Below are 10,180 nucleotides of genomic sequence, written 5' to 3'. Positions count from 1 at the left end.
AGAGCGATTATTCGATGGGTTTGTTTGTGGCTTTAATTTTCTGTTGTGAAGCGTGGTGGCGTGGCAGGATCCTTTAATAATCTCTCACAGCTGACCTGAATGCACGGAATGTGCAGCTTTGAGATATTGTTTCTCCAGCGTCAGGGCTGGAAACGGGAGGGAGTGAGAGACACTGTGTAGAATTTGAGTGTGAACAGAACTGTAGAGAGAAATCAGAAAATGGACCAGCATCGTGAGACACTGCACTCTGTTAATATTGAACCAATAATATGAATGATTTAATTTTATCTAATCATTAATTGAACACGTTTGCATAATGTTTCCGCCCGGTTTCGAACCAGGGATCTTTCGCGTGTGAGGCGAACGTGATAACCACTACACTACGGAAACGCTGTGCCAGTAACATTGTTGGGAACATAACCAGAGCTTTAACCTCAACAGCTGCACTCCGCTTCTGGAGCTTGTGTCACGAGAATAGAATGACGGTGCTATATTTAGCAAGGTTGTGAGTGAGGCAGGAATTGATCCCGTGTTTCTCTGCCTTTATACATAGGAACAGGAGTGGCCATTCCTCAGCAAGTGGTTAGAATCTGGAATACACTGCTCTAAAGGGCGGTGGAGTCAGACTCAATGTTATCTTTCAAAACGGAGCTGGATAAGTATCCGAATGAAAAAAATTGCACAGCTGTGGGTAAATGACAGGGGAGTGAGACTTGTTGAGAGTTGGCATGGGCTCGACGGGCTGCAACCATTCCCTTATTCTTTGATTCTATAAGTTAGTGGCACAGTTAATAGTGTGCATGTCAGCAGAATATTGAAAGGAACATGGATTCAGTCGGCACAACGAGAGGCATCTGATTCAGAAGATTCGGGTGCACGAAAATTCGGGTTTAATGACTTTAAAAGCATAATTTTTGTTTTGTGAAGATTCGGTCGGAGAAATGTTTGGGAAAATAATTTTTTGCTGAAAAGGGCTCAGCACTTCATCTTCTTTTTGGCTGTTCGGGCCACACTGCTTTTCGATGGTATTCTTCCAGAATGTATATTTTCTTTGCTGTTTCACAATAACCAGTCCCTTGCACTACAGTCTATCTCACTGTTTCCAACGTCTCATGTACATGTTTCCAGCAATGAACATTTTGAAGCAGACTTCTAAAGCACAGTGTCCAAAATGGTTTATGGATTCAGAGGTAAAGTGCAGAGCACAGCTAAGTTATTCAATTGAGGACTCTCCTTCAGTTAACTTTTCTTTAGTTGTGCAAATGAAGATCATCAGTCAATTAATGATATTTTCCCATGAAGGCAGGATAACATTTAATGATTATGCATTTTCTAAGTAAAAGCCCATGTGATTGAGGGCGAAGTGGCAAATTGGATCCAAATTTGGCTCAGAGGCAGGAAGCAAAGGGTAATGTTTGATGGGTGTTTTTGTGACTGGAAGGATGTTTCCAGTGGGGTTCCACAGTTTTCAGTGCCAGATCCATTGCTTTTTATGGTATTTATCAATGAACTAAACTTGAATATAGGTGTTATGATTACGAAGTTTTCACGTGTTATTAAAATAGGCAGTGTGATTGATAATGAAGAAGAAAGCTGGAGACTCCAGGAAGAAATCAATCAACTGATAAGGAAGTAGAGCAGTGGCAAATGGAATTTAATCCAGAGATGTGAGAAATCGCGCATTTGTGGAGGGCTAACAAGGAAAGGGAATACACATCAACTGGTATGACATTGAGAAGTGTAGAGGAACAAAGGTAACTGGGATTGCTTGTCCACAGATCCCTGAAGGTAGCTGGTCAGTTGGAAAAGTTGGTTAAGAAGTCATATGGAATGGTTGCATTTATTGGCAGAAGCAAGGGACAGAACAGCAAGTGGGTTTTGCTAGAACTGTATAAAATTCTGGTTAGGCCACAGCTGGAGTACTGCGTGCAGTTCTAGTCACCGCATTGAAGGAAGGACGTGAATACGCTGGAGAGGATACAGAGGAGATTTACGTAGATGTTGCCGGGAGTAGAGCAACTTTGCTATGAGGACAGATTGGATAGGATGGGTTTGTTTTCCTTGGAACAGAGGAGGCTGATGGGCGACAGCATTAAGGTGTATATAAAAAGGAGGGGCCTAGATATTGTTGATTAACAGGGTCTATTTCACATAGTGGAGTGGTCAACAACCAGGCTGCATAATTTAAAAGTAATTAGTGTAAGGGTTAAAGGGGATTTGAAGTGAACATTCTGCATGCAGATGTTTGTGGGGGTCTCAAACTCACTGCCTGAAAGTGTGGTGCAGGCAGAAACCCTCACCACATTTAACTAGTTCTGAGATGTGCACATGAAATGCAATAAGGTGCAGGGGGACACATCTAAAACTGGACATTTGTTGGCCGGTGCAGATACGATGGGCTTAAATGACTCCTTCCATGCTGTAAACCTCTATGATTATATAATTATCGGTTAGGATTACTTTCATGATGCAAAACGTGGCAATCAGATAATTAATGGTGTTTCCAGTGAAGAAGTGTTCGTGCAAGCTGGGGCTCGAACTCAGGAAGCTGAGATGAAGCATCTTATGAGGCTGCTGTTTGGTGTACGGGGAGCGTTGTCTCGAACGGTGGCATTTTGCAGCCCAGTGAAGGGCGGTAAACCGCTGTTTGATGCTGCATTCTCCGCTTTCCGCCGGCAGCGGCTGATTGGAGAGTGTGGGAGCGGAAGTTAGGGCTTGTCCCGCCCTCACTCACTCTGGAGCTGGGGAAGAGCGATTATTCGATGGGTTTGTTTGTGGCTTTAATTTTCTGTTGTGAAGCGTGGTGGCGTGGCAGGATCCTTTAATAATCTCTCACAGCTGACCTGAATGCACGGAATGTGCAGCTTTGAGATATTGTTTCTCCAGCGTCAGGGCTGGAAACGGGAGGGAGTGAGAGACACTGTGTAGAATTTGAGTGTGAACAGAACTGCAGAGAGAAATCAGAAAATGGACCAGCATCGTGAGACACTGCACTCTGTTATTATTGAACCACAAATATGAATGATTTAATTTTATCTAATCATTAATTGAACACGTTTGCATAATGTTTCCGCCCAGTTTCGAACCGGGGATCTTTCGCGAGTGGGGCGAACGTGATAACCACTACACTACGGAAACGCTGTGCCAGTAACATTGTTGGGAATATAACCAGAGTTTTAACCTCAACAGCTGGACTACGCTTCTGGAGCTTGTGTCACGAGAATAGAATGACGGTGCTATATTTAGCAAGGTTGTGAGTGAGGCAGGAATTGATCCCGTGTTTTTCTGCCTTTATACATAGGAACAGGAGTGGCCATTCCTCAGCAAGTGGTTAGAATCTGGAATACACTGCTCTAAAGGGCGGGAATGTCAGACTCAATCTTATCTTTCAAAACGGAGTTGGATCAGTATCCGAATGAAAAAAAGTTGCACAGCTGTGGGTAAATGACAGGGGAGTGAGACTTGTTGAGAGATGGCATGGGCTCGACGGGCTGCAACCATTCCCTTATTCTTTGATTCTATAAGTTAGTGGCACATTTAATAGTGTGCATGTCAGCAGAATATTGAAAGGGACATGGATTCAGTCGGCACAACGAGAGGCATCTGATTCAGAAGATTCGGGTGCACGAAAATTCGGGTTTAATGACTTTAAAAGCATAATTTTTGTTTTGTGAAGATTCGGTCAGAGAAATGTTTGGGAAAAGAAGTTTTTCCTGAGAAGGGCTCAGCACTTCATCTTCTTTTTGGCTGTTAGGGCCACACTTCTTTTCGATGTTATTTTTCCAGAATGCATATTTTCTTTGCTGTTTCACAATAAGCAGTCCCTTGCACTACAGTCTATCTCACTGTTTCCAACGTCTCATGTACATGTTACCAGCAATGAACATTTTGAAGCAGACTTCTAAAGCACAGTGTCCAAAATGGTTTATGGATTCAGAGGTAAAGTGCAGAGCACAGCTAAGTTATTCAATTAAGGACTCTCCTTCAGTTAACATTTCTTTAGTTGTGCAAATGAAGATCATCAGTCAATAAATGATGTTTTCCCATGAAGGCAGGATAACATTTAATGATTATGCATTTTCTAAGTAAAAGCCCATGTGATTCAGGGCGAAGTGGCAAATTGGATCCAAATTTGGCTCAGAGGCAGGAAGCAAAGGGTAATGGTTGATGGGTGTTTTTGTGACTGGAAGGATGTTTCCAGTGGGGTTCCACAGTTTTCAGTGCCAGATCCATTGCTTTTTATGCTATTTATCAATGAATTAAACTTGAATATAAGTGTTATGATTACGAAGTTTTCAGGTGTTATTAAAATAGGCAGTGTGATTGATAATGAAGAAGAAAGCTGGAGACTCCAGGAAGATATCAATCAACTGATCAGGGGGTAGAGCAGTGGCAAATGGAATTTAATCCAGAGATGTGAGAGATCGCGCATTTGTGGAGGGCTAACAAGGAAAGGGAATACACATCAACTGGTATGAAATTGAGAAGTGTAGAGGAACAAAGGTAACTGGGATTGCTTGTCCACAGATCCCTGAAGGTAGCTGGTCAGTTGGAAAAGTTGGTTAAGAAGTCATATGGAATGGTTGCATTTATTGGCAGAAGCAAGGAACAGAACAGCAAGTGGGTTTTGCTAGAACTGTATACAATTCTGGTTAGGCCACAGCTGGAGTACTGCGTGCAGTTCTAGTCACCGCATTGAAGGAAGGACGTGAATACGCTGGAGAGGGTACAGAGGAGATTTACGTAGATGTTGCCGGGAGTGGAGCAACTTTGCTCTGAGGACAGATTGGATAGGATGGGTTTGTTTTCCTTGGAACAGAGGAGGCTGATGGGCGACAGCATTAAGGTGTAAATAAAAAGGAGGGGCCTAGATATTGTTGATTAAAAGGGTCTATTTCACATAGTGGAGTGGTCAACAACCAGGCTGCATAATTTAAAAGAAATTAGTGCAAGGGTTAAAGGGGATTTGAAGTGAACATTCTGCATGCAGATGTTTGTGGGGGTCTCAAACTCACGGCCTGAAAGTGTGGTGCAGGCAGAAACCCTCACCACATTTAACAAGTTCTGAGATGTGCACATGAAATGCAATAAGGTGCAGGGGGACACACCTAAAACTGGGCATTTGTTGTCCGGTGCAGATACGATGGGCTTAAATGACTCCTTCCATGCTGTAAACCTCTATGATTATATAAATATCGGTTAGGATTACTTTCATGATGCAAAACGTGGCAATCAGATAATTAATGGTGTTTCCATTGAAGAAGTGTTCGTGCAAGCTGGGGCTCGAACTCAGGAAGCTGAGATGAAGCATTTTATGAGGCTGCTGTTCGGTGTGCGGGGAACGTTGTCTCGAACAGTGGCATTTTGCAGATCAGTGAAGGGCGGTAAACCGCTGTTTGATGCTGCATTCTCCGCTTTCCGCCGGCAGCGGCTGATTGGAGAGTGTGGGAGCGGAAGTTAGGGTTTGTCCCGCCCTCACTCACTCTGGAGCTGGGGAAGAGCGATTCGTCGATGAGTTTGTTTGTGGCTTTAATTTTCTGTTGTGAAGCGTGGTGGCGTGGCAGGATCCTTTAATAATCTCTCACAGCTGACCTGAATGCACGGAATGTGCAGCTTTGAGATATGGTTTCTCCAGCGTCAGGGCTGGAAACGGGAGGGAGTGAGAGACACTGTGTAGAATTTGAGTGTGAACAGAACTGCAGAGAGAAATCATCAAATGGAACAGCATCGTGAGACACTGCACTCTGTTAATATTGAACCACTAATATGAATGATTTAATTTTATCTAATCATTAATTGAACACGTTTGCATAATGTTTCCACCCGGTTTCAAACCGGGTACCTTTCGCGTGTGAGGCGAACGTGATAACCACTACACTACGGAAACGCTGCGGCAGCAAGATTGTTGGGAACATAACCAGAGCTTCAACCTCAACAACTGGACTACACTTCTGCAGCTTGTGTCACGAGAATAGAATGACGGTGCTATATTTAGCAAGGTTGTGAGTGTGGCAGGAATTGATCCTGTGTTTCTCTGTTTTTATACATCGGAACAGGAGTGGCCATTCCTCAGCAAGTGGTTAGAATCTGGAATACAATGCTCTAAAGGGCGGTGGAGTCAAACTCAATCTTATCTTTCAAAACGGAGTTGGATAAGTATCCGAATGAAAAAAATTGCACAGCTGTGGGTAAATGACAGGGGAGTGAGACTTGTTGAGAGTTGGCATGTGCTCGACGGGCTGCAAACATTCCCTTATTCTTTGATTCTGTAAGTTAGTGGCATATTTAATAGTGTGCATGTCAGCAGAATATTGAAAGGGACATGGATTCAGTCGGCACAACGAGAGGCATCTGATTCAGAAAATTCGGGTGCACGAAAATTCGGGTTTAATGACTTTAAAAGCATCATTTTTGTTTTGTGAAGATTCGGTCAGAGAAATGTTTGGGCAAAGATTTTTTTGCTGAAAAGGGCTCAGCACTTCATCTTCTTTTTGGCTGTTAGGGCCACGCTTCTTTTCGATGGTATTCTTCCAGAATGTATATTTTCTTTGCTGTTTCACAATAACCAGTCCCTTGCACTACAGTCTATCTCACTGTTTCCAACGTCCCATGTACATGTTACCAGCAAGGAACATTTTGAAGCAGACTTCTAAAGCACAGTGTCCAAAATGGTTTATGGATTCAGAGGTAAAGTGCAGAGCACAGATAAGTTATTCAATTAAGGACTCTCCTTCAGTTAACATTTCTTTAGTTGTGCAAATGAAGATCATCAGTCAATTAATGATGTTTTCCCATGAAGGCAGGATAACATTTAATGATTATGCATTTTCTAAGTAAAAGCCCATGTGATTCAGGGCGCAGTGGCAAATTGGATCAAATTTGGCTCAGAGGCAGGAAGCAAACGGTAATGTTTGATGGGTGTTTTTGTGACTGGAAGGATGTTTCTAGTGGGGTTCCACAGTTTTCAGTGCCAGATCCATTGCTTTTTATGGTATTTATCAATGATCTAAACTTGAATATCGGTGTTGTGATTACGAGGTTTTCAGGTGTTATTAAAATAGGCAGTGTGGTTGATAATGAAGAAGAAAGCTGGAGACTCCAGGAAGATATCAATCAACTGATAAGGGGGTAGAGCAGTGGCAAATGGAATTTAATCCAGAGATGTGAGAGATCGCGCATTTGTGGTGGGCTAACAAGGAAAGAGAATACACATCAACTGGTATGACATTGAGAAGTGTAGAGGAACAAAGGCAACTGGGATTGCTTGTCCACAGATCCCTGAAGGTAGCTGGCGAGTTGGAAAATTTGGTTAAGAAGTCATATGGAATGGTTGCATTTATTGGCAGAAGCAAGGAACAGAACAGCAAGTGGGTTATGCTAGAACTGTATAAAATTCTGGTTAAGCCACAGCTGGAGTACTGCGTGCAGTTCTGTTCACCGCATTGATGGAAGAACGTGAATACGCTGGAGAGGGTACAGAGGAGATTTACGTAGATGTTGCCGGGAGTGGAGCAACTATGCTATGAGGACAGATTGGATAGGATGGGTTTGTTTTCCTTGGAACAGAGGAGGCTGATGGGCGACAGCATTGAGGTGTATAAAAATAGGAGGGGCCTAGATATTGTTGATTAAAAGGGTCTATTTCACATAGTGGAGTGGTCAACAACCAGGCTGCATAATTTAAAAGTAATTAGTGTCAGGGTTAAAGGGGATTTGAAGTGAACATTCTGCATGCAGATGTTTGTGGGGGTCTCAAACTCACTGCCTGAAAGTGTGGTGCAGGCAGAAACCCTCACCACATTTAACAAGTTCTTCGATGTGCACATGAAATGCAATAAGGTGCAGGGGTACACACCTAAAACTGGGCATTTGTTGGCCGGTGCAGATACGATGGGCTTAAATGACTCCTTCCATGCTGTAAACCTCTATGATTATATAATTATCGGTTAGGATTACTTTCATGATGCAAAACGTGGCAATCAGATAATTAATGGTGTTTCCAGTGAAGAAGTGTTCGTGCAAGCTGGGGCTCGAAATCAGGAAGCTGAAATGAAGCATCTTATGAGGCTGCTGTTTGGTGTACGGGGAGCGTTGTCTCGAACGGTGGCATTTTGCAGCCCAGTGAAGGGCGGCAAACCGCTGTTTGATGCTGCATTCTCCGCTTTCCGCCGGCAGCGGCTGATTGGAGAGTATGGGACCGGAAGTTAGGGCTTGTCCCGCCCTCACTCACTCTGGAGCTGGGGAAGAGCGATTCGTCGATGGGTTTGTTTGTGGCTTCAATTTTCTGTTGTGAAGCGTGGTGGCGTGGCAGGATCCTTTAATAATCTCTCACAGCTGACCTGAATGCACGGAATGTGCAGCTTTGAGATATGGTTTCTCCAGCGTCAGGGCTGGAAACGGGAGGGAGTGAGAGACACTGTGTAGAATTTGAGTGTGAACAGAACTGCAGAGAGAAATCAGCAAATGGACCAGCATCGTGAGACACTGCACTCTGTTAATATTGAAACACTAATATGAATGATTTAATTTTATCCAATCATTAATTGAACACGTTTGCATAATGTTTCCACCCGGTTTCGAACCGGGGACCTTTCGCTTGTGAGGCGAACGTGATAACCACTACACTACGGAAACGCTGCGGCAATAACATTGTTGGGAACATAACCAGAGCTTCAACCTCAACAACTGGACTACACTTCTGCAGCTTGTGTCACGAGAATAGAATGACGGTGCTATATTTAGCAAGGTTGTGAGTGTGGCAGGAATTGATCCTGTGTTTCTCTGTTTTTATACATCGGAACAGGAGTGGCCATTCCTCAGCAAGTGGTTAGAATCTGGAATACACTGCTCTAAAGGGCGGTGGAGTCAGACTCAATCTTATCTTTCAAAACGGAGTTGGATAAGTATCCGAATGAAAAAAAATTGCACAGCTGTGGGTAAATGACAGGGGAGTGAGACTTGTTGAGAGTTGGCATGGGCTCGACGGGCTGCAAACATTCCCTTATTCTTTGATTCTATAAGTTAGTGGCATATTTAATAGTGTGCATGTCAGCAGAATATTGAAAGGGACATGGATTCAGTAGGCACAACGAGAGGCATCTGATTCAGAAAATTCGGGTGCACGAAAATTCGGGTTTAATGACTTTAAAAGCATCATTTTTGTTTTGTGAAGATTCGGTCAGAGAAATGTTTGGGCAAAGATTCTTTTGCTGAAAAGGGCTCAGCACTTCATCTTCTTTTTGGCTGTTAGGGCCACACTTCTTTTCGATGGTATTCTTCCAGAATGTATATTTTCTTTGCTGTTTCACAATAACCAGTCCCTTGCACTACAGTCTATCTCACTGTTTCCAACGTCCCATGTACATGTTACCAGCAAGGAACATTTTGAAGCAGACTTCTAAAGCACAGTGTCCAAAATGGTTTATGGATTCAGAGGTAAAGTGCAGAGCACAGATAAGTTATTCAATTAAGGACTCTCCTTCAGTTAACATTTCTTTAGTTGTGCAAATGAAGATCATCAGTCAGTTAATGATGTTTTCCCATGAAGGCAGGATAACAATTAATGATTATGCATTTTCTAAGTAAAAGCCCATGTGATTCAGGGCACAGTGGCAAATTGGATCCAAATTTGGCTCAGAGGCAGGAAGCAAACGGTAATGTTTGATGGGTGTTTTTGTGACTGGAAGGATGTTTCTAGTGGGGTTCCACAGTTTTTAGTGCCAGATCCATTGCTTTTTATGGTATTTATCAATGATCGAAACTTGATTATCGGTGTTATGATTACGAAGTTTTCAGGTGTTATTAAAATAGGCAGTGTGGTTGATAATGAAGAAGAAAGCTGGAGACTCCAGGAAGATATCAATCAACTGATAAGGGGGTAGATCAGTGGCAAATGGAATTTAATCCAGAGATGTGAGAGATCGCTCATTTGTGGAGGGCTAACAAGGAAAGGGAATACACATCAACTGGTATGACATTGAGAAGTGTAGAGGAACAAAGGCAACTGGGATTGCTTGTCCACAGATCCCTGAAGGGAGCTGGCGAGTTGGAAAAGTTGGTTAAGAAGTGTGCATGTCAGCAGAATATTGAAAGGGACATGGATTCAGTCGGCACAACGAGAGGCATCTGATTCAGAAGATACGGGTGCACGAAAATTCCGGTTTAATGACTTTAAAAGCAT

At 43.1% G+C, this 10,180-nt stretch overlaps 4 non-coding genes across 4 annotated transcripts; all 4 read right to left on the bottom strand.

Annotated features, from left to right (window-relative positions):
* Positions 1-317: 317 nt before the first annotated feature.
* On the bottom strand, positions 318-390 carry trnav-cac (transfer RNA valine (anticodon CAC)). Its single transcript has one exon. It is a non-coding gene; the product is annotated as a tRNA-Val (tRNA).
* Positions 391-3,065: 2,675 nt separating this feature from the next.
* Positions 3,066-3,138, bottom strand: trnav-cac (transfer RNA valine (anticodon CAC)). Its single transcript has one exon. It is a non-coding gene; the product is annotated as a tRNA-Val (tRNA).
* Positions 3,139-5,814: 2,676 nt separating this feature from the next.
* Positions 5,815-5,887, bottom strand: trnav-cac (transfer RNA valine (anticodon CAC)). Its single transcript has one exon. It is a non-coding gene; the product is annotated as a tRNA-Val (tRNA).
* Positions 5,888-8,561: 2,674 nt separating this feature from the next.
* Positions 8,562-8,634, bottom strand: trnav-cac (transfer RNA valine (anticodon CAC)). Its single transcript has one exon. It is a non-coding gene; the product is annotated as a tRNA-Val (tRNA).
* Positions 8,635-10,180: the final 1,546 nt, after the last annotated feature.

Source organism: Pristiophorus japonicus, chromosome 3 (genome assembly GCF_044704955.1).
Source record: "Pristiophorus japonicus isolate sPriJap1 chromosome 3, sPriJap1.hap1, whole genome shotgun sequence".
NCBI lineage: Eukaryota > Metazoa > Chordata > Chondrichthyes > Pristiophoridae > Pristiophorus > Pristiophorus japonicus.
The sequence above is the reverse complement of the archived record's forward strand: the minus strand, read 5'-3'. Positions and strand labels throughout refer to the sequence as shown.